Source organism: Anomaloglossus baeobatrachus, chromosome 1, assembly GCF_048569485.1.
Source record: "Anomaloglossus baeobatrachus isolate aAnoBae1 chromosome 1, aAnoBae1.hap1, whole genome shotgun sequence".
In the NCBI taxonomy this organism is placed as follows: Eukaryota; Metazoa; Chordata; class Amphibia; order Anura; family Aromobatidae; genus Anomaloglossus; species Anomaloglossus baeobatrachus.
The window spans coordinates 44182233-44203247 of NC_134353.1; the positions used below are offsets into that span (position 1 = coordinate 44182233).

The following is a 21015-nucleotide window of genomic DNA, read 5'->3' on the forward strand; positions in this document are numbered from 1 at the left end:
TAATCGACGAAAGGGGAGGTAAACAGCACACCCCCCTCTCTTATACCTCTCCCAACACCCCACCCCTTCCTTGCTCCCCCCCAATCCCCTTACAGCTCCCTACTACCAATCCTGTACTCCCACACATCCCCCATCCCATGCAAACCTATTAACCCTTTCCTAACCTTGCACCCTCCCGATCGTCATGGGGTCCATTCACCCCTATGGGGCTAACTGCCCTTCTTGACGCATCTATAAGGGATAAGCAGGTTATCCTGTAAAACACCCCCCCCGTACCATATCTACCTAAATGAAGACGAGAACCACGACTTTATTGCAGGAATGGCCACAGTTTTATTTTACCGTATATATGTATACCAAACTTGTGGCCCAACATGCCACTCAATTGTTAAACTTAACCTTATACATATATACCCGTATAACCAGAAACACCGATAGATCCGTCCGAGAGGCAAACCATCATTCCTAACCCCCCGGCCGTAACCTCCAAACCGGCCCAGAGGACCACCTCGGCCGTGACCACCCGGCCCGAGGTGAGGGGTAACAACGTTCCATCGTTAATTACCCCTACCCAGAACCTGCGGGACCTCCGCCCACAAGTTCCCATCCACTCCGAAGCCACTCCCCTTGAGCGACTTCGTACCAACAAGCCGACTGTCGGTACTCCCAACCTCTCAGACGGACCTATCACCCCGCCACAGGCCGGCCAAGTGACACCCTTACTTGGCCCGGGCCCCCCACACCCCCAGTGCTTGCTCTAGGCCATCCCTCAAACCCAACATCCATAAATCCAGACCCACATCAGTCAGGTGAACCCCATCTCTCCTTAGATACTGCTCCGTGGACTCCTCCAATTCTCTATGCCGCACCACCAACCCACCATTTCTCGCCACAAACCTGCCAATAGCCCGGTTCAGCTTGCTCCGAGCCCTATTAATACGGTCCACCGACCTCCCAAAACGCCACTGCGTCCGAGCTATAATGTCCGACCAAACGATAACTATGCCCGGGAACGCCCTCCACAAATGTAACAGGTCCAGCTTTATATCCCTTTTCAATTCCCTCGCCGACCTTACTCCCAAATCGTTCCCTCCCACATGCAAAATTAACACATCAGGGACACGATCCATACGGCTATAATAAGCCACCTCAGGGCGCACCCTACCCCAGGTCATGCCCCGAATTCCGAGCCACTTTACTCGAGCTTCCGACACCGACACTCCGAGCTGCCGACCGTCACGCCGCACATCCGCCCGCAACGCTCCCCAATACACATAGGAGTGCCCGAGGATCCACACAAGGCATGGACCTATAAAATACAAAGACCACGAATAAAAACAGCAACAGCACAAGAAATTGCCCACAAACCGGCATCTAACACCAACCTTGAATCCCCCATCCCTGACCATCACCTGACCAAGTGAGGCCTGATGTACAAACGGAACCTGGAAGACTCCCACCTCCCAATCCGCCGCATACAATCCTCACTCAAGCCCCACCTGGCGGCCTCCGTTGCCGCCCCAATCCGGAAGGAGTGAGACCCGTACTCACGTGGCTCCTCCCCCACCCTTGCTAGAGCCATCTTCAGCACCGCATTGAATTGATACCGCGACAAAGCCGATCCGTCCGTATGTCTAAGAAAAACACCAGGGTAACCGCCGCGCACCTTTAAAAACTCTGACACATGTAACACTGGGCACAACTGGTGCCCCGGTAAAGCGTACAACACTACTAAGCGCCCCCGGCCCCTCTGATCCGTCTTAGAAAAACGAAGCCGACATTCCACTCTATCCTCCCCCAGCATCACATCACCCAACAGCAAACCACCCATCGCTTGCTTAGTCGGGCTGACCAATTCGCCAATACGAAAGGCCCCAAAAAACGCCAGTACAAAAGCTACCGAGAACAACACCCGCTCATAAGGAGACGAACACAACTCCCCTAAACACCCCACCAAACGCACCAACAATGGCAATGACACAGGCCGCCTACAGTCACGCGACTGGGCCCCTTTTCGAAAACCCTTCATCGCCTGTCGCACCAGAAAATCCTTAGTCGCGTCCCGAACCCCTTGCATCTGGAACAAAAAGGCCAACGCCGCCAACTTGCAACCAATCACCGAAACAGACCTGCCTTCCGAAAAATCCCCACTTATTAACATCAGTACCCCCAACACTCGACCCTTGTAACCCGACTCCATGAACTCCCTACTTTCCAACTCTGCCCATTCCTTCCACACCGCCTGATATCGGCACCAAGTAGCGTCAGACACCGATCTCCGAATTCCCTCAAATGCTATACCGATGCCAGGTCCCACAGCCAGTTCGGGCAAGGTTCCCCCTCCGCGTCTGCTTCCGGCACCAGCTTCCTGAACCTGCAAAACTGAAACCGTGATAGCGCATCAGCCACCTCGTTGCGAAACCCAGGCACATGCCGAGCCACCACGCAAATGTTTAACTCCAAACAACGCAACACTAGATGCCTTAAATACCCCACAACCGGCGGGGATTTTGCCGACAGTGCGTTGATGGAATGCACCACCGCCATGTTGTCACAATGCATGCAAACCCTTCTTCCAGCAAAAACAGGGCCCCACAACTCCACCGCCACAATAATGGGAAACAATTCCAACAGCGCCAAATTCCTCACCAAACCTGCTTCCACCCACCGCCGCGGCCACTTTCCCACGCACCAGCGCGTTTGAAAAAATTGCTCCAAAACCTGTCGCCCCAGCCGCATCCGTGTACAATTCCAGCTGGCTATTGGACACCGCCTCGCTCATCCAAAGGGTCCGACCGTTGTACCGGTCCAAGAACTCCTCCCACACCAACAAATCCCCTTTCATCATTTTTTGTCACTCTGACAAAGTGATTTGGAGCTTTTACCCCTGCGGTTGCGCTCGCCAGTCTCCTATTAAATATCCGCCCCATCGGCATAATGCGACAAGCGAAATTCAATTTTCCGAGCACTGACTGCAACTCGCGCAACCGCACCTTCTTGGCCTGAGACAAAAACCGCACCGACGCCTTCAAATCCAACAGCTTTCCCTCCGGCAACCGGCATTCCATTGCCAGTGTATCAATTTCGATACCTAAGAAACATAATACCGTCACCGGCCCTTCTGTTTTGTCTTTTGCCAACGGAATACCCAGGCTCCGCGCGATCCGCTCTAACGTAAACAACAACAAGGAGCAAACCGAAGAGCCCGCCGGACCCACGCAAAAGAAGTCATCCAAATAGTGAATCACCGAATGGACTCCTGCCACCTCCTTGACTACCCATTCCACAAACGTACTGAATGCCTCAAAATAAGCACACGAAATGGAACAGCCCATCGGCAGGCAACGATCCACATAGTATTCACCATCCCACATACACCCTAAGAGATGAAAGCTCTCTGGATGCACCGGGAGTAAACGAAAAGCTGCTTCCACATCCGCCTTTGCCATCAGGGCCCCCCGCCGCGCTACCCTTACCAGCTCCAAGGCCCTATCGAACGATACATAACATACCGCCGACAATTCTGGTGATATCCCATCATTCACCGACAATCCCGCCGGATAAGATAAATGATGAATGAGCCGAAATTTGTTCGGCTCCTTCTTAGGTACCACCCCAAGGGGGGAAATCCGTAAATTAGAGAATGGCGGGTCCTGGAATGGGCCCGCCATCCTCCCCAACTCCACCTCCTTCTGCAGCTTTTCCTTCACCACCGCCGGATGTTCTTTTGCGGACCGCAAGTTTCCCGGGCGAAACACCGGCGCCTCAGATTCAAACGGAATCCGAAAGCCCTCTGTAAAACCACGTTCCAACAACTCCGCCGCCCGCACATCCGGGTATCTACTTAAATAGGGAAGCATCGCCTCTACCCTCACTGGCGTCCTCCCTTTTTCCAGACCCCTCCCCCGCCTTTCCTTTGCCTTTCTTGAAGCACCTGGCCAGAGGGTGGGACCCTCCACATCCGGAACACTCGTGTCTGAACCGACAAGAGGCCCCGAACTTACACTGTCCCTCGTTATACTGCCAACAAGCTCCCTTTTTCTGTCCAGCCGAGGACCCGCCACTCGCACCCGGGCTCCCGGCACCCCCTCGAAAGGGCTGAGCCGGCGCCGTCATTAACCGCATCCACAAAGAAATATCCTTGTGGCCCCACTGGACTCCCGGCCGCAGAGCCTTCCGCTGCCGGAACTGCTCATCATATCTCAACCACCCCAAACCGCCGTATACTCTATACGCTTCCCCTATCGCGTCCATATATCCAAATAGGGCGGAACAATGCTCCGGCTCCTTTTCCCCGATCACACTGGCTAAGATAGCAAAGGCCTGCAACCAATTGGTAAACGTCCTCGGGATCAACCTATACCGCCGTTTTTCCTCATCCTCCTTCTCCTTTTTTGTATCACTAGGTTTCACCTTATCCAAATTAAACTTTTCCAAGGGAAGCAGGGAAAAAATTTCCACATACTCCCCCTTCCAAATCTTTTCCCTCACCTCCTTTTTCAAATGAACCCCTAACTGCCCTTCAAAGCACACATAAATTTCACTCCGTGCCCTATCATCCAAACGCACTACCTCATCCTCCTTTTCTTTTTCCTTTTCCGCCTCCTTACTCGCACCCACGGAAGCCGCCCCACCAGCCTCCTGTCCCGTACCTGCCGCCGAGGTCGTGTCCCCCGCAGCAACATCGCGCACCGGCGCTTCTGTCCGCACCACCTCCGTGGGGCCCACCCACGCCCCCACCGGAGCCCCAGGCCCAGTCCGACTACCCCGTTCCGCAGACAACCCCTGCAACACCCCCAAAAGCTGCCCCCAAAACTCTGGACCCGGTAAACCAGACTGCCCGACCGCACTCGCCCCCAGCGCAACGCGTCCCACGACGGAACCCCCGCCCTCGCCCGCGCTACCCACAGCATGTAACATTTCTGTTGTCTGCTCACCAGGCTGCCGTTGAGCCGACGCCGGAACAGCCGTGCCACGATCTTCCAGCTGCCGCTCCGTCCGACCTGCCGCTGCTCTTTCTTCCTCGCTGGAGTCTGATGCGCTGCCGAAATCCTCAGGGGGGACCAGCGAGGGGACAGCCGGCACCTGGCGGCCGTCGACCCCCACGGTCACCGCACCCCGCTCGTCCGGGCGACTCCTGCTTGACCTCTTCCTTTTCTCCCGCCGTGGCGCCCTGCCGCCGTCTCTTCCCGCTGTAATCGTGATATCCTGCTGCGCCGCCCCTTCTCCTGTCGTCCTCAGTGGGCTCCCTCCCTGCCGACTGCCGGAAGGCCGTGCCGAGCTTGCTCCTCGCCGGGACCCACCCCCAGCACGCTCCTCGCCGGGGGGGACCGTGACTACCGATCTCCTCTGTGCCTGCGGGCCACCGTACCCCTCCTCCGATCTCCTGACCTCGCCGCTCACATCCGCTCCCGTCCCCCGTCCTGTTGCTCTCCCCTGCGGCCTGCAGGGAGTCTCCTCCGGCAATCCGGCACGCCGAGCGCCACCCCCAGCCGGCACATCACTGGGGGCTGCCGTCATCCATGCTCCGGTCTGGTGCTGCGCAGGCCGCGGACCGGAAGTGGGCCTCGCAGAGGCTCCGCCCACCCCCGACCCACGGGATCTCCGTCGCGGATTCCTCCCGGTGGCCGGCTGCTCCCCTAGGTTAGTTGAAGGGCTCCGCCGCTGCTCCGGAGGGTCCCCGCAGGGGCTCCTTGATCTGATTCTCCCCCTCCAGCTGGGGGAGTAGCGCTCCGGCGGTCGCGCCCGCCGAGCACGTAGCCACGGCCCGGGCGCTGGAACAGCAGGCGGCGCCGCTCCAGCCCCACAGACCGCTGCCAGCTGCTGCCTCAGGGCATCCACTCCCATGACCTCGGATGCCCCCCGCACCATCTCCAGGAGTTCAGCAAGGGCAGCCATGGCAGGAAGCAGCAGCAGCACTACGTCCTGGGACACAAAGATCAATCGACGAAAGGGGAGGTAAACAGCACACCCCCCTCTCTTATACCTCTCCCAACACCCCACCCCTTCCTTGCTCCCCCCCAATCCCCTTACAGCTCCCTACTACCAATCCTGTACTCCCACACATCCCCCATCCCATGCAAACCTATTAACCCTTTCCTAACCTTGCACCCTCCCGATCGTCATGGGGTCCATTCACCCCTATGGGGCTCACTGCCCTTCTAAATGTGGAAAGCTCATAGAGGGTTATCCAAAGGAGCTTGCTGCTGTTATTGCCACAAAAGGAGTCTCTACAACGTACTGACTTTATGGGGGTGAATAGTTATGCACACTGAAGTTTTCAATTATTTTATACTATTTTTTTGTTTGGTTCACAATAAAATGAAAACCAAATGTCCACAGTTGTAGGCAGGTTCTTTACAAAAACTGATAGAAACCCTCAAAAAACCTAGTGACGTTCCAGGTTGTCAGGTAGGTTGTGAGGTAGCAAAACACAAAAAAAAAATCCCGGGGGATGAATACTTTTGCAAAACACTGTGTATATCAGATGAAAGTATGAGAATATTGACATAATCATGGCTTTGTATGTTGAAAACACTTGGACATCATATACCAATATACTGGATAGTCCATGCTGTTATTTGGGCACTGGATGGCGGCATTACTGAATTGTCATTTGGCACCACATGGAAAGTTTTCATTGTCCCTATTTGTGATTGAAAGACATGAGAACTGGCGGTATATTTTATATCCATGCACATTCTGCGAAGCTTTGTCGAGACTTGACCGTGAATGCACAGATGCTGTAATTGAAGTGCCCTATTGATTAACTTAAGTGCTGTAAATTAGGGTTGTGTCTGTACAAAGCAAGAGCTTGACCCAAACCAGCCACCCGTGACCTGCAGTAAACATGTGTATCTTCCTAAAGTGACCTCATATCGGTGCCACCACCCTACTGAGCGCCAATCTCCCCGCGGAACATGTCTGTGCAACCACCGGTAATTGGATTGCCATTTAGGCTGCACATCTGTTTTCTCATCAAATATCAAGTATTTGCATAGTGAGAAATGTAAAAATGTCAGCGCTGGTTAAGGATTGGCGCGGGGGCGCAGAGCATTTAATAACGCTCCACATTGGGTTTAAAGGAAACATTTTCCCATCATATCGTATTTTCTGCTTTATTAAATGTGACTTGTGACATTTTCAGGAGATTGGAGACGTTCCGAGAAGATTAAGGGCTCCTTCTTCTTTATATTCATCTCGGATTTAGATGCAGATTTACTGTACTTTTATGAAGCCCCCGTGGTCTCTGTCAATATGTCGTCACTTCTATTGACACCCTTGGTAGATACAAGTCTTGAACGTCTAAAATGTTCTTAATATCTGACTCCATGGCAATAACTGAACGGAAATCATGGAAATAATATCACAGAGTTGTCTTGATACATTTGTACATTCATCATTCCTTCAATTATGACATTTGCTAGTGCCATATTCCGAAAACAGCTCAACAGCATGATGTTCCCACCTCCACACTTCACTGATGTTGGTGTATAACGCCCTGGAATACCAGGTATAGGTACATGTAGGCCCCCGCATAACACACTTCCCACACACGGTTAAAGCAGCCAACCTGAAACCCTAGTCATCCCCCCTTAGTGTAGGACAGACACACCAGTGGGCAGGACCAGGTGGTTGGGGAACGCCCACCTAGGAGTCGAGAGAATCCGGGGCGGGAAAACAGTCAGTTTTAAGCTGAGTTCAAGTTGGAGTAGAGGTGCAAGCTGACAGGTGGCAGGGTCGGAGCCCTGACGTACTGGCTAGGTGGCAGATGGTAGCCAAAGACTGCAGGACCAGGAAGACGGCTGCCGGAGATCCGAGGTGGACCGGGGCAGGGTTGTAGCCTGCCGGTACCGACACCGGAGAACCGACCCGGAAACCGTGTGCACAGAGGGGATACTTGGACCCTGAAGCCAGGACCAGCACCGATGGCCAAGGTAATTAACCAATTGAGGTCAGGATTTTAGGTCCTGTCCCAACCTAAGTCCCGAAAAGTAGACAACCACCCACCGAGAGGGATAGGGCTACCGCCAGGGCTCGTAAGTCCCAAGGGTCAGCGTCAGACGGGCACGGCTCCCAACCAAAGGACCGGGAGCGGACTCCTGCGTTACACACCGGGAAGTCCAACCTACAACACACCGAGTGCAGAGGAGAGAGACTTTGACTACCAGCCCGGGTGTGGGACGAGATAAACCCGTCAGCGGCAGTCGGCCACCATCACCTTGGTTTACCACAGGACTTGTGTGCTTTATTCAACCGTGAGTAACATCCCCGGCCTGGCCGGGTGCGCCGGCCCCTGCAGTCAACATCCTCAGCACAGAGACACTAGTCCCCGGGGCCACCATCCCTACCCACGGAGGGGTCAACATCCAGCTGCCATTCTATCGCCCCCGGGTACCCCGCAACAGCAGCGGTGGTGCTACATCTCACCACACACCGTAGTCGTCACAGACATTCTACAACCAATCCCGTATAAATACGTCCCCATTTTATTCGGAGTGTCCGCGCGACCCCCAGGTACGGAGAACCCCTCGAGCCGTACCGTAGATCCGGATCCGAGCAGCGGCAGCTGCTGGCACGGGGCTGGCACAGGTGTTTTTCGGGTGATTTGCCTTTTGGCCTCCAAACATGGTGTGTATTATGGCTTCCAAAGAGTTCAGTTTTGGTCTCATCTGATCAGATTATATTCTCCTAGTATTTCACAGACTTGTCTAACTGTTATTTAGCAAACCTTAAATGTGCTTGAACCGGCTTTTTGTTCAACAGTGGAGTGTTGTGAGGTCATGGAGGGGGAGTGCATTACTGTTTTCAAAAAATTGAAGATGTTGATTCCAGGTCTTTCTGTCACTTTCCGCAGGGGGTTCTTGGCTCTTGGACAACTGTTCTGATAGTTCTTTTCTGAAATCTTCCACCTGGTCGTGGTTGGTTTATGGTGAAATTATATTCTTTCCACTTCCGGGTTATGACCCCAACAGTGCTCACTGGAGCCTTCAGAAGTTATTCTTATGCAAACAATACTATCAGTATGTTTTGCAACAAAAAGGTTGTGAAGGTCATGAGACATCCCACTTACTTTACCCATTATGAGATGTTTCTTGTGTGGCACCTTGTTAATGAGACACCTCTTTATAGACCAACAGTTGAAACAGCTGATATTATTTTTAACAGGATTGCCTTCTAATTACTGATAGATTTCAGCTGGTGTCAGGACTTCTTATGGCTTTTTGCACCTCTCTTTCTTCATGTGTTCAATATTTGTTCCCTGTGTCATTTCTAATAATAATAATAATAATAATAATATATAACTTAATTTTTGGACATCTATTGTTTGATTTTTTTGCCTCTGTGGATTGGTGTAATGCCCATACTGGCGTTCTCGCGCAGTCCTGCTACCTTCAGCCATCGGGGACATCGGTTTCCTCACCTGCCCAGATATCCTGTGATGTTACAGCTTCATAGAAATACAGAGGGTGAAATAAGTATTGGACACGTCACCAATTTGCTAAATAAATATATTTCTAAAGGTGCTATTGGCATGAATCTCTCACCAGATGTCAGTAACGACCCATCAAATTGTAATGCCAATATCGGCATTCCCGCTTTGTCCTGCCCCCTCTCCCGGTTGGTACATTGGTTCCCTCACCTGCCTGCATGACCTAGGGTGGCTGTCCCATGTTTGGTCTATGCTGCTGCCTCCTAGAGCCTGTGTGCACCTCACAGGCTTCCTGGTTCTGCCTGAAAGGTGACTGCGTGCCTATACCCCTTTTTTAAAGGGTCATCATACTCTAACCTGGAAGTGTCTCTTAGGTCAGCTGAAAGGTTGTAGGTACTTAAGGCACCTTTTACCTATGGAAGGTGCCTTAAGTACCTGTAACCTCTCAGCTGAGGTTAGGGTACGCTGGCTCTTTAAGAAAAGGTGTGCACGCACACTTTGGGTAGAACCAGGAAGCCTGTGAGGTGCACACAGTCTGTGGGAGGCAGCAGCATGGGACGAGGATGGGACATCCACTACAGGACATTCGGGTAGGTGAGGGAACTGACTTCCCCACAGGGGAGGGGGGAAGGACAGAGCGGGTATGCTGGCATGGGCGCTACAATTGGATGGGTTGTTACTGACATCTGGTGAGAGATTCATGCCAATAGCACCTTTACAAATATATTTATTTAGAAAACTAGTGACGTGTTCAATATTTATTTTACCCTCTGAATTTCTATGAAGCTGTCACATTCGGGTCAGGAGAGTCGTTGTCAGTCTGTGCATTGTGGTCCAAGATTGGATCAATTTGCATGGACATCTACATAAGCCCTTACTTTTTGGCACCAAATCAAGAGTTTCAGGAAAAGATCCTCCTGTGTCCACCATATGCATTTATTCTCTGATTAGTAGAACGGGGGCATACCTTGCTTTGTCATGACTCTCAGGCTCCTTGTGAGCCAGAGGATAGTCGTGGAGGCTCCGACTGGATGCAGCCATACAGGTGGACAGCAGGTTGCGGATTCCAACCTCTGATGAGCAGTAGGTGACACTATACAAGAGCTTAGATATCTTTCGAGTTCTCCCGACTTTGTATATCAGCCTTTGATAAGCAAACATTATAACATCAACCGGTTCATTTATGCCGCAGTACAGTGCCCTGCTGTGCGGAGAATTTGCAAACCTCTATCTAAAGAATAGCCTTCTTTATTCTTTTGATGACAACAGAGAAGAGCAAAACTGGGACCAGACTTTGCCAAATTTCTTAATTCCACCGGAACTTGAAAAGATTCTAAGTTCATCTCCACGGTAACAGACAACGAACACAACTTTTGTAGTCTGATCCTGATACATACCTTCCCTGAGTTCACTAGCTCGTTATCTCTAAAAGGCTTTAGATTAGAAATGTCGCAGATTGACGCCATTAAATGAGGCTGATCCTCGCAAAAGTTTCAAAATTCTCGTGCGGATTTTATAGCCCATTCAACGGCAAGTTCGTTTTTTGCAAAGAATTGAGACAAAATTCGTATGATGCCACCATTTTTTTTCCCGTTTCCATGAATGAGGGGCTTTAAAAATGCATCCGGGTATACAGTACTGTAAAAAAAAAAAAGCAAAAAAAGAAGGCTTATAAATGCAAATTCAGCGCGAGGTTTCACTTTAGACCTTTCGGTGCTTTATACGTTCCGACAAGCTGACATATCCGCGGTGACAAATGCAGGGAAGTCATTAGCTGTCAAGTCGAGTTCATTTGTAAGTTTATTAGGGGGAGACAATTTACAGTATCCGATTGTGGAAAAAACCGCTGCTAATGGTGCCATTTAGTGCCGACTCTGACTTCATTAACCCTGCCAAGAGCACATTGGCAGCGCTCGCCGCCGCCGCTTTTACTTCACATACTTTATTTAGTAATGCAATCAAATTGGTAAGATACAAGCGGGTAGTAATTAGTCTTACTGTTCCCAGTGAACTGGATCTAATCAACCACGGCGGCGTACCGATAGAGGCGGCCATGCTGGGGTGTACATACATATATACTCACAGCAAAGAGTCAATCTGTCGCCCACACTTCTGTCAAATTTCCATTTTCCCGGAAGGTTAATGATTAAAAAAACTCCAATTTTCATCAGTATCTTGCCCCTTTTTTTGGATATTTTTTTTTTTTTTACTTTTTTTAGAGATTAATAGTTGTCCTTTTTTTTTTCATTGTAATTTGGGTTAAAATATTTTTTTGCAATTTGGAGTCATTAAAATGTTGCACTGTTTGTCTTCTATAGCCTCTGTGTCATACTGTCTATTGCCTGCTACAGAATGAGTAAACTGAGAATCCCTCAGCGAGCATGCTATGATAGTCTAACGGAGAGGTTGTGACTTTTTTCTTTTCTGAGCTTGTGATGGTGAAATATGGGGGATTGTGTATAATTTTGTTTAGGCTTGAATTTTAGGCGTGGTGTTCTGTCCATTCTGTATTGCTTCTGTCTACATTGTCCTGTTTGCAGATTTAATCACCGCTTTCCGGACTACTGTCACTAAGTCTGGGGGAGGGGGCCTGAGATCCACCTAAACTCTCTTTACCTGGGAGAGTGGCCAGTCTGTCGTAGAACTTCAAGAGAGAAGGAAGAAGATTGATCATCTGGGCTGAAGCTGCGGCTTCTCAGAGAGACCTGGACATTTATCTCTTACTGGACTATATTCGTGTTTCTGGACTATTTTTACCCTCTGTATGGTGGATTGTTGTATGGACCGTTTGATTTGCTTGGAATAAATGTTCTTTGGATTGTTCATCCATCTCTCACTCTGTGTGATATGGGAAAAGGACCCAGACACACAGCTCCTATAAGTTGCTCTAGGACTGAAGATCACATCAGAGTTGGGGAAAAAAATGTTGGGATTTTTTTTTTCATTACAACCAATTGCAAAAATTCTTTAAAGCTTCAAATAGACACAATTAGGAAGAAATTAAAATCTCCAGAACAGTGTACAGCCGCTAAAAGTGTTACTGATGCGGTGACATTTGAATTATCCCCTTTCTCCATTTGGCATTGTATTCATTAGTTATTATTATTATTATTATTATTATTTATTTATTTATAGAGCACCATTGATTCCATGGTGCTGTACATGAGAAGGGGGTTACATACAGAATACACACACAAGTTACAGTAGACAGACTAGTACAGAGGAAAGAGGGCCCTGCCCTTGCGGGCTTACATTCTATAAAATTATGGGGAGGAGACAATAGGTGGGGTGTAGATTGGGCGGCAGCTCCGCACGGTGGTGGGGCGGCAGCTCCGCACGGTGGTCGGGTAGTTAGAAAGCTTAGGGTTCCCTGTGGACATAAAGAGCATATTTATCTACAATAGCATTGGTTGTATTGGGATGTGTAAAAACTAAAGTTATGTGACCGATTGAGTTCAGCATGGCCGTCTATCTATCTAAAGTTCTGCCTGGGACTATCCTTCCCTTAGTCCTCAGAAAGTGCCCTCAACCGGCCTGAGGACTCACTATTCGGCTTGTTTACCTAAAACCCGTCCTTTTTGCTATCCAAAAATTGGTAGAACTGAAAAATCTGGCAAATTCGGAACTGTTGTTGCTAAATAATAGACAGATATAAACCTTAGGTGCTAGATGATGCCTGAATCGTGGGCAGCCTGAATTAGACCATTGCTTAAGCTTATATTTTACTGGAAAAAATGGGTGTGTTTCAAAGGAGGCAAAACTCAGCCAGGGAACAATGGCCCTAGTTACAGAGGAAATCTGATATAACATAATTTATATAAATATTGAAAAAAAAATAAGATCTTTTATAACTCAATGGGGGGCATAAGATTGTTAATAAATAAAAAAAATATATAAAATAAGCAAATAAAAAGCAGGAAAAAAAGCAGTAAAAGAAATAAAAAAATAACAATAAATAAATAAATAAAGCAATTAAAAAGCAGGAAAAAAATAAAAGGACTAGAAAAGCAAAGAAAAAATAAAACAAAAAAAAAGCATTAAAACAAATGAAAGAATAAAAAAAAAAAAGAATTTAAAAGCAGAAAAATGTAAAAAGATTAAAAAGCAAAGAAAAAATAAAGAAAATAAGCATTAAATCAAATGAAAGAATAAAAAAAACCAAAAAGAAAAGGATTAAAAAAACAGTAAAATAAATGAAGGAAGAAAAATAAATACATAAAAGAATTGAAAAGCAGGAAAATATAAAAGGATTTAAAAAAATTGAAAAAGATGAAACAAAAAAGCATTAAAAGAAATGAAAAAAAGAAAAATATTAAAAGAAAGACTAGGGATTAAAAAAGCAAAAAGAAGAAGCAGTAGAAGAAATGAAGGAATAAAAATAAATAAATGAATTAAAAAGTAAGAAAAAAAAGTAGAAAAAAAGGATTAAAAAGGCAAAAAAAATGCAGTAAAACAAATGAAAGAATAAAAATAAATAAATGAATTACAAGGCAGGAAAAAAAGGATTTAAAAAAGCAAAGAAAAAAAATAAAGCTAAAAAGCATTAAAACAAATGAAAGAATAAATAAAAATAATAATAATAATAATAATTAAAAAGATTAAGGATAAAAAAAAAGCAAAAGAAAGCAGTAAAACAAATGAAAGAATAAAAATAAATAAAATAATTAAAAAGCAAGAAAAAAAAAGGAAAAGAAAAGTATTAAAACGCATGAAAGAATAAAAAAAATAATAAAACAAATCTATAAAAGCAGCAAAAAAATAAAAGAAATAAAAAGCGTGGGAAAAAAGGATTAAGAAAGCAAAGAAAAAATAAAGCAAAAAAGCATTAAAACAAATGAAAGCATAAAACTAAATAAAAGAATTAAAAAACATGAAAAAAGTAAAAAAAAAACAGCAAAGCAGAAGAAAAGAAAGCAGGAAGACAAATAAAGAAGGAAAGAAATATAAAGAAAAATAATTGAAAAAAAAAGCTGTTTCCAGTCCTGTCATTATTTCTAGCTGTTTCTTATGAAAAGGGAATCAAAAGCTAAATTAGATTTTACCAGTTCTTTTGGTCTGAAGAAAGAAAAAAATGTGAAAAAAAAACCAAAACAGTCACCTATTTCTTATGTTTGTTTTTTTTTAGATTTTCACCCAGTCTACACAAAATAATAAAACTTCATATACGGAAATTTTATTTATATATATATATATATATATATATATATATATATATATATATATATATAATATAGTTAGGTCCAGAAATCTTTGGACAGTGACACAATTTTGGCGAGTTGGGCTCTGCATGCCACCACATTGGATTTGAAATGAAACCTCTACAACAGAATTCAAGTGCAGATTGTAACGTTTAATTTGAAGGTTTGAACAAAAATATCTGATAGAAATTGTAGGAATTGTCACATTTCTTTACAAACACTCCACATTTTAGGAGGTCAAAAGTAATTGGACAAATAAACCAAACCCAAACAAAATATTTTTATTTTCAATATTTTGTTGCGAATCCTTTGGAGGCAATCACTGCCTTAAGTCTGGAACCCATGGACATCACCAAACGCTGGGTTTCCTCCTTCTTAATGCTTTGCCAGGCCTTTACAGCCGCAGCCTTCAGGTCTTGCTTGTTTGTGGGTCTTTCCGTCTTAAGTCTGGATTTGAGCAAGTGAAATGCATGCTCAATTGGGTTAAGATCTGGTGATTGACTTGGCCATTGCAGAATGTTCCACTTTTTTGCACTCATGAACTCCTGGGTAGCTTTGGCTGTATGCTTGGGGTCATTGTCCATCTGTACTATGAAGCGCCGTCCGATCAACTTTGCGGCATTTGGCTGAATCTGGGCTGAAAGTATATCCCGGTACACTTCAGAATTCATCCGGCTACTCTTGTCTGCTGTTATGTCATCAATAAACACAAGTGACCCAGTGCCATTGAAAGCCATGCATGCCCATGCCATCACGTTGCCTCCACCATGTTTTACAGAGGATGTGGTGTGCCTTGGATCATGTGCCGTTCCCTTTCTTCTCCAAACTTTTTTCTTCCCATCATTCTGGTACAGGTTGATCTTGGTCTCATCTGTCCATAGAATACTTTTCCAGAACTGAGCTGGCTTCATGAGGTGTTTTTCAGCAAATGTAACTCTGGCCTGTCTATTTTTGGAATTGATGAATGGTTTGCATCTAGATGTGAACCCTTTGTATTTACTTTCATGGAGTCTTCTCTTTACTGCTGACTTAGAGACAGATACACCTACTTCACTGAGAGTGTTCTGGACTTCAGTTGATGTTGTGAACGGGTTCTTCTTCACCAAAGAAAGTATGTGGCGATCATCCACCACTGTTGTCATTCATGGACGCCCAGGCCTTTTTGAGTTCCCAAGCTCACCAGTCAATTCCTTTTTTCTCAGAATGTACCCGACTGTTGATTTTGCTACTCCAAGCATGTCTGCTATCTCTCTGATGGATTTTTTCTTTTTTTTCAGCCTCAGGATGTTCTGCTTCACCTCAATTGAGAGTTCCTTAGACCGCATGTTGTCTGGTCACAGCAACAGCTTCCAAATGCAAAACCACACACCTGTAATCAACCCCAGACCTTTTAACTACTTCATTGATTACAGGTTAACGAGGGAGACGCCTTCAGAGTTAATTGCAGCCCTTAGAGTCCCTTGTCCAATTACTTTTGGTCCCTTGAAAAAGAGGAGGCTATGCATTACAGAGCTATGATTCCTAAACCCTTTCTCCGATTTGGATGTGAAAACTCTCATATTGCAGCTGGGAGTGTGCACTTTCAGCCCATATTATATATAGAATTGTATTTCTGAACATGTTTTTGTAAACAGCTAAAATAACAAAACTTGTGTCACTGTCCAAATATTTCTGGACCTAACTGTATATACAGTGGAACCTTTGATTACGAGCATAATGGTTCTGTGATTGTGCTTTTAAACCAAGCAACTCTTATTTCAAAGTGAATTTTCCCATAGGAAATAATTGAAGCACAGACAATTCGTTCTACAACCCAAAAATATTTGCTGTATTTATACAAACATATTACAGTAATATAAAATAATGTCCTGTATTCATATAAAATTATTACAGTACACTGATACAAAATACTGTACAGTACAGAAAAAACAAAAAACAAATTAAACTGCACGTTAGCTTACAATAGAATTGTTGGTGTGCAAGATGTACGATATAAGCAATGTGCTGACTGGTTAGCAATAAGACAGTACAATACTATACCACTGTATATATATATATGTGTTGTGTGTGTGTATATAATATATATATATATATATATATATATATATATATATATATATTATTATATACACACACAACACACGCACACACAAACACACACACACGTACACGTATACACTCACATACACATATACACTCACACACACATACACGCATACGCATACACACATATACACACATACACACACACACACATATACACTCACATACACACACATACACACATACACATATATACACACACACACATATACACACACACACACACACACATATACACTCACATACACACACATGCACATACACACACATACACACACATATACACACACACACACACACACATATACACACATACACACACACACACACACACACATATACACTCACATACACACACATACACATACACACACACACATACACACACGTATACATAGACACATGCACACACATATATATACACATACACACTCACATACACACACATGCACACACACACACACATATACACACACATATACACACATATACACACATATACACTCACATACACACACATACACATACACACATACACACACACACACACACACACACACACACACACACACATACACACATACATAGACACATACACACATATACACACACACATATACACACATATTCATACACACACATATACACACACACGCACACACATATACACACACACACACATATAGACACACATATACACATACACACACACACATATACACATACACATATACACACACACACACACACACACACACACATACACACACACACACAGTGCTGTCAGATTTCTTTGTTTTTTGGGGTTTTATTTTTTACCTGTCTTAAGTTTTCGTGTTTTTATGACTTTTTTCTCTTTTTATATATAAGCATGATATATTTAAAAAAATGAATTTTTTTTACAGCTCATTAAATCACATGAACAAAATTAAAAGCTTGAAAATGTCCCAATCTTAAACTAGTTATTATTATTATTATTATTATTATTATTATTTATAAAGCTCTTTTGATTCCATAGTTAACTAGAATATATTCAGACTTTAGCACATTTTTCTCAGCCAGAGTAAACAAATAATTTAAGACGTGTTAGAGCTTTAAAGCTGCGGAGTAAACGGAGTGGATGGGCCTGGAGGAGAAATCTTTACTTCTTCATTATTGATGCTGCGAGATGAAGGGTGCCTGCAGAGACAGCTCCAAAAACATGACACCTGAAGACTATTACCGGGCACCGAGGATAAGGAAGAAGATGAGAAGAGATTATTTCCTCCACGATCTCTGCTCCGATCACTCTCCTTCTAAACCATCCGCCTCGGGGACGATGCACAATCTTGAACTTTAATGAAAAGTCTAAATTCCGCCATCTGCATATGGAAATGTAATCCCTGGTGGAATTCCACAGCTGGGAGAAAATCGCTGCCATGCATCTTCCGATCCCATGTTTAACCCTTTTTCTTAAAAGTCGAAGATGATAAACCAACACTTAAAGATCTGAGCTGGTAAAGTGGCTTCATACATTACAGAGGGGGAGGAGGGAGATGCAGCTGCAGTTTATCAGTAAACAGCAAAGGAGGAGGCACATCCTAGCAGCACATATCACTTATGTACCTCCTTTATATTACAACAGGAAAAGGCATTTTTGCAAATATGACAGAGAATAAAAGGGTACGTGTTACTAATGGGGTAGACTAACATATTGATAGTTCCCATAGAAATGGATGTAGAGAGCTGGTCATGTCTCCATTCCGACCATGGTGCTCAATTACAGAGAAAATTGAGTATAAATTAAAGGGATTGTGCAGAACTGGAAGGAACAGCGCCACTCCTGTCCACAGGTTGCTTGTGGTACTGCATCTGTCCCATTATGCAAAGTCAGGCACAACTTATGAGCTAACGTGGCCCCATTTCTAGTTATGTTTTTCCCAATCCTGTGAAATCAATAAGATTTATAACATTCGCCCCAAAAAAATATTAAAGGAAAAAATAAAAATGACAAATATTTTTATGATTTCATAAACTACTTAAAATAAATAAATAAATAAATAAATAAATAAATAAAATATCACGCAGCTTTGTAGAAATAAATTAAACACAGTGTGAATTCCGCCAACATACAGGCACCAATTTAATGCCCAATTTAACATTAACTACATCAAAGTATAACAAACACCAGTGCTGCTGGCATGGGTCACACGTGGAAAAATTACAATTTTTGTAATATTTTTTATGAAAAATGTTGATTCATTTATAATTGACTAGAAGTACCGTACTTAAAAGAGGAATGAAGGTAAAACTGATCCACAGTGAAGGGTGTCATATTCAAGGCCATGGGGATTGATTTCTGGAAGTGATGAGTGGCCACTACCATGCTCGAGTACTCAGTACTGGTAACTAGTGATGAGCGGGCACTACCATGCTCGGGTGCTCAGTAATCGTAACTAGTGATGAGCGAGCACTACCATGCTCAGGTGCTCAGTACTCGTAACTAGTGATGAGCGAGGACTACCATGCTCAGGTGCTCAGTACTCGTAACTAGTGATGAGCGGTCACTACCATGCTCGGGTGCTCAGTACTGGTAACTAGTGATGAGCGGGCACTACCATGCTCAGGTGCTCAGTACTGGTAACTAGTGATGAGTGGGCACTACCATGCTCGGGTGCTCTGTACTCGTAACTAGTGATGAGCGGGCACTACCATGCTCAGGTGCTCAGTACTCGTAACTAGTGATGAGCGAGCACTACCATGCTCAGGTGCTCGGTACTCGTAACTAGTGATGAGCGGGCACTACCATGCTCAGGTGCTCTGTACTCGTAACTAGTGATGAGCGAGCACTACCATGCTCAAGGGCTCAGTACTCTTAACTAGTGATGAGCAGGCACTACCATGCTCGGGTGCTCAGTACTCGTAACTAGTGATGAGCGGGCACTACCATGCTCGGGTGCTCAGTACTGGTAACTAGTGATGAGCAGGCACTACCATGCTCGAGTTCTCAGTACTAGTAACTAGTGATGAGAGGGCACTACCGTGCTCGGGTGCTCAGTACTCGTAACTAGTGATGAGTGGGCACTACCATGCTCGAGTGCTCAGTACTAGTAACTAGTGATAAGCGAGCACTACCATACTCGGGTGCTCAGTACTCGTAACTAGTGATAAGCGAGCACTACCATGCTCGGATGCTCGGTACTCGTAACTAGTGATTATGAGCACTACCATGCTCGGGTGCTCAGTACTCGTAACTAGTGATGAGCGGGCACTACCATGCTCGAGTGCTCAGTACTCGTAACTAGTGATGAGTGGGCACTACCGTGCTCAGGTGCTCAGTACTCGTAACTAGTGATGAGAGGGCACTACCATGCTCGGGTGCTCAGTACTCATAACTAGTGATGAGAGGGCACTACCATGCTCGGGTGCTCAGTACTCATAACTAGTGATGAGAGGGCACTACCATGCTCGGGTGCTCAGTACTCGTAACTAGTGATGAGAGGGCACTACCATGCTCGGGTGCTAGGTACTCGTAACTAGTGATGAGAGGGCACTACCATGCTCGGGTGCTCAGTACTCATAACTAGTGATGAGTGAGCACTACCATGCTCGGATGCTCGGTACTCGTAACTAGTGATTATGAGCACTACCATGCTTGGGTGCTCAGTACTCGTAACTAGTGATGAGTGGGCACTACCATGCTCGGGTGCTCAGTACTCATAACTAGTGATGAGTGAGCACTACCATGCTCGGATGCTCGGTACTCGTAACTAGTGATGAGCGGGCACTACCATGCTCGGGTGCTCAGTACTCGTAACTAGTGATGAGCGGGCACTACCATGCTCGAGTACTCAGTACTCGTAACTAGTGATGAGTGAGCACTACCATGCTCGGATGCTCGGTACTCGTAACTAGTGATGAGCGGGCACTACCATGCTCGGGTGCTCAGTACTCGTAACTAGTGATGAGCGGGCACTACCATGCTCGAGTTCTCAGTACTCGTAACTAGTGATGAGTGAGCACTACCATGCTCGGATGCTCGGTACTCGTAACTAGTGATGATGAGCACTACCATGCTCGAGTGCTCAGTACTTGTAACTAGTGATGAGCAGACACTACCATGCTCGGGTGCTCAGTACTCGTAACTAGTGATGAGCGGGCACTACCATGCTCGAGTGCTCAGCGCTCGTAACTAGTGATGAGCGAGCACTGCCATGCTCAGGTGCTCAGTACTCGTAACTAGTGATGAGAAGGCACTACAATGCTCGGATGCTCAGTACTCGTAACTAGTGATGAGTGGGC

At 45.7% G+C, this 21015-nt stretch overlaps 1 protein-coding gene across 2 annotated transcripts in view; it reads left to right on the top strand.

The window, feature by feature from the left end:
- Window positions 1-21015, top strand: part of CTNNA2 (catenin alpha 2) — a 3064502-nt gene that overhangs the window by 615385 nt on the left and 2428102 nt on the right. The gene's annotated exons all lie outside the window — the stretch shown is intronic.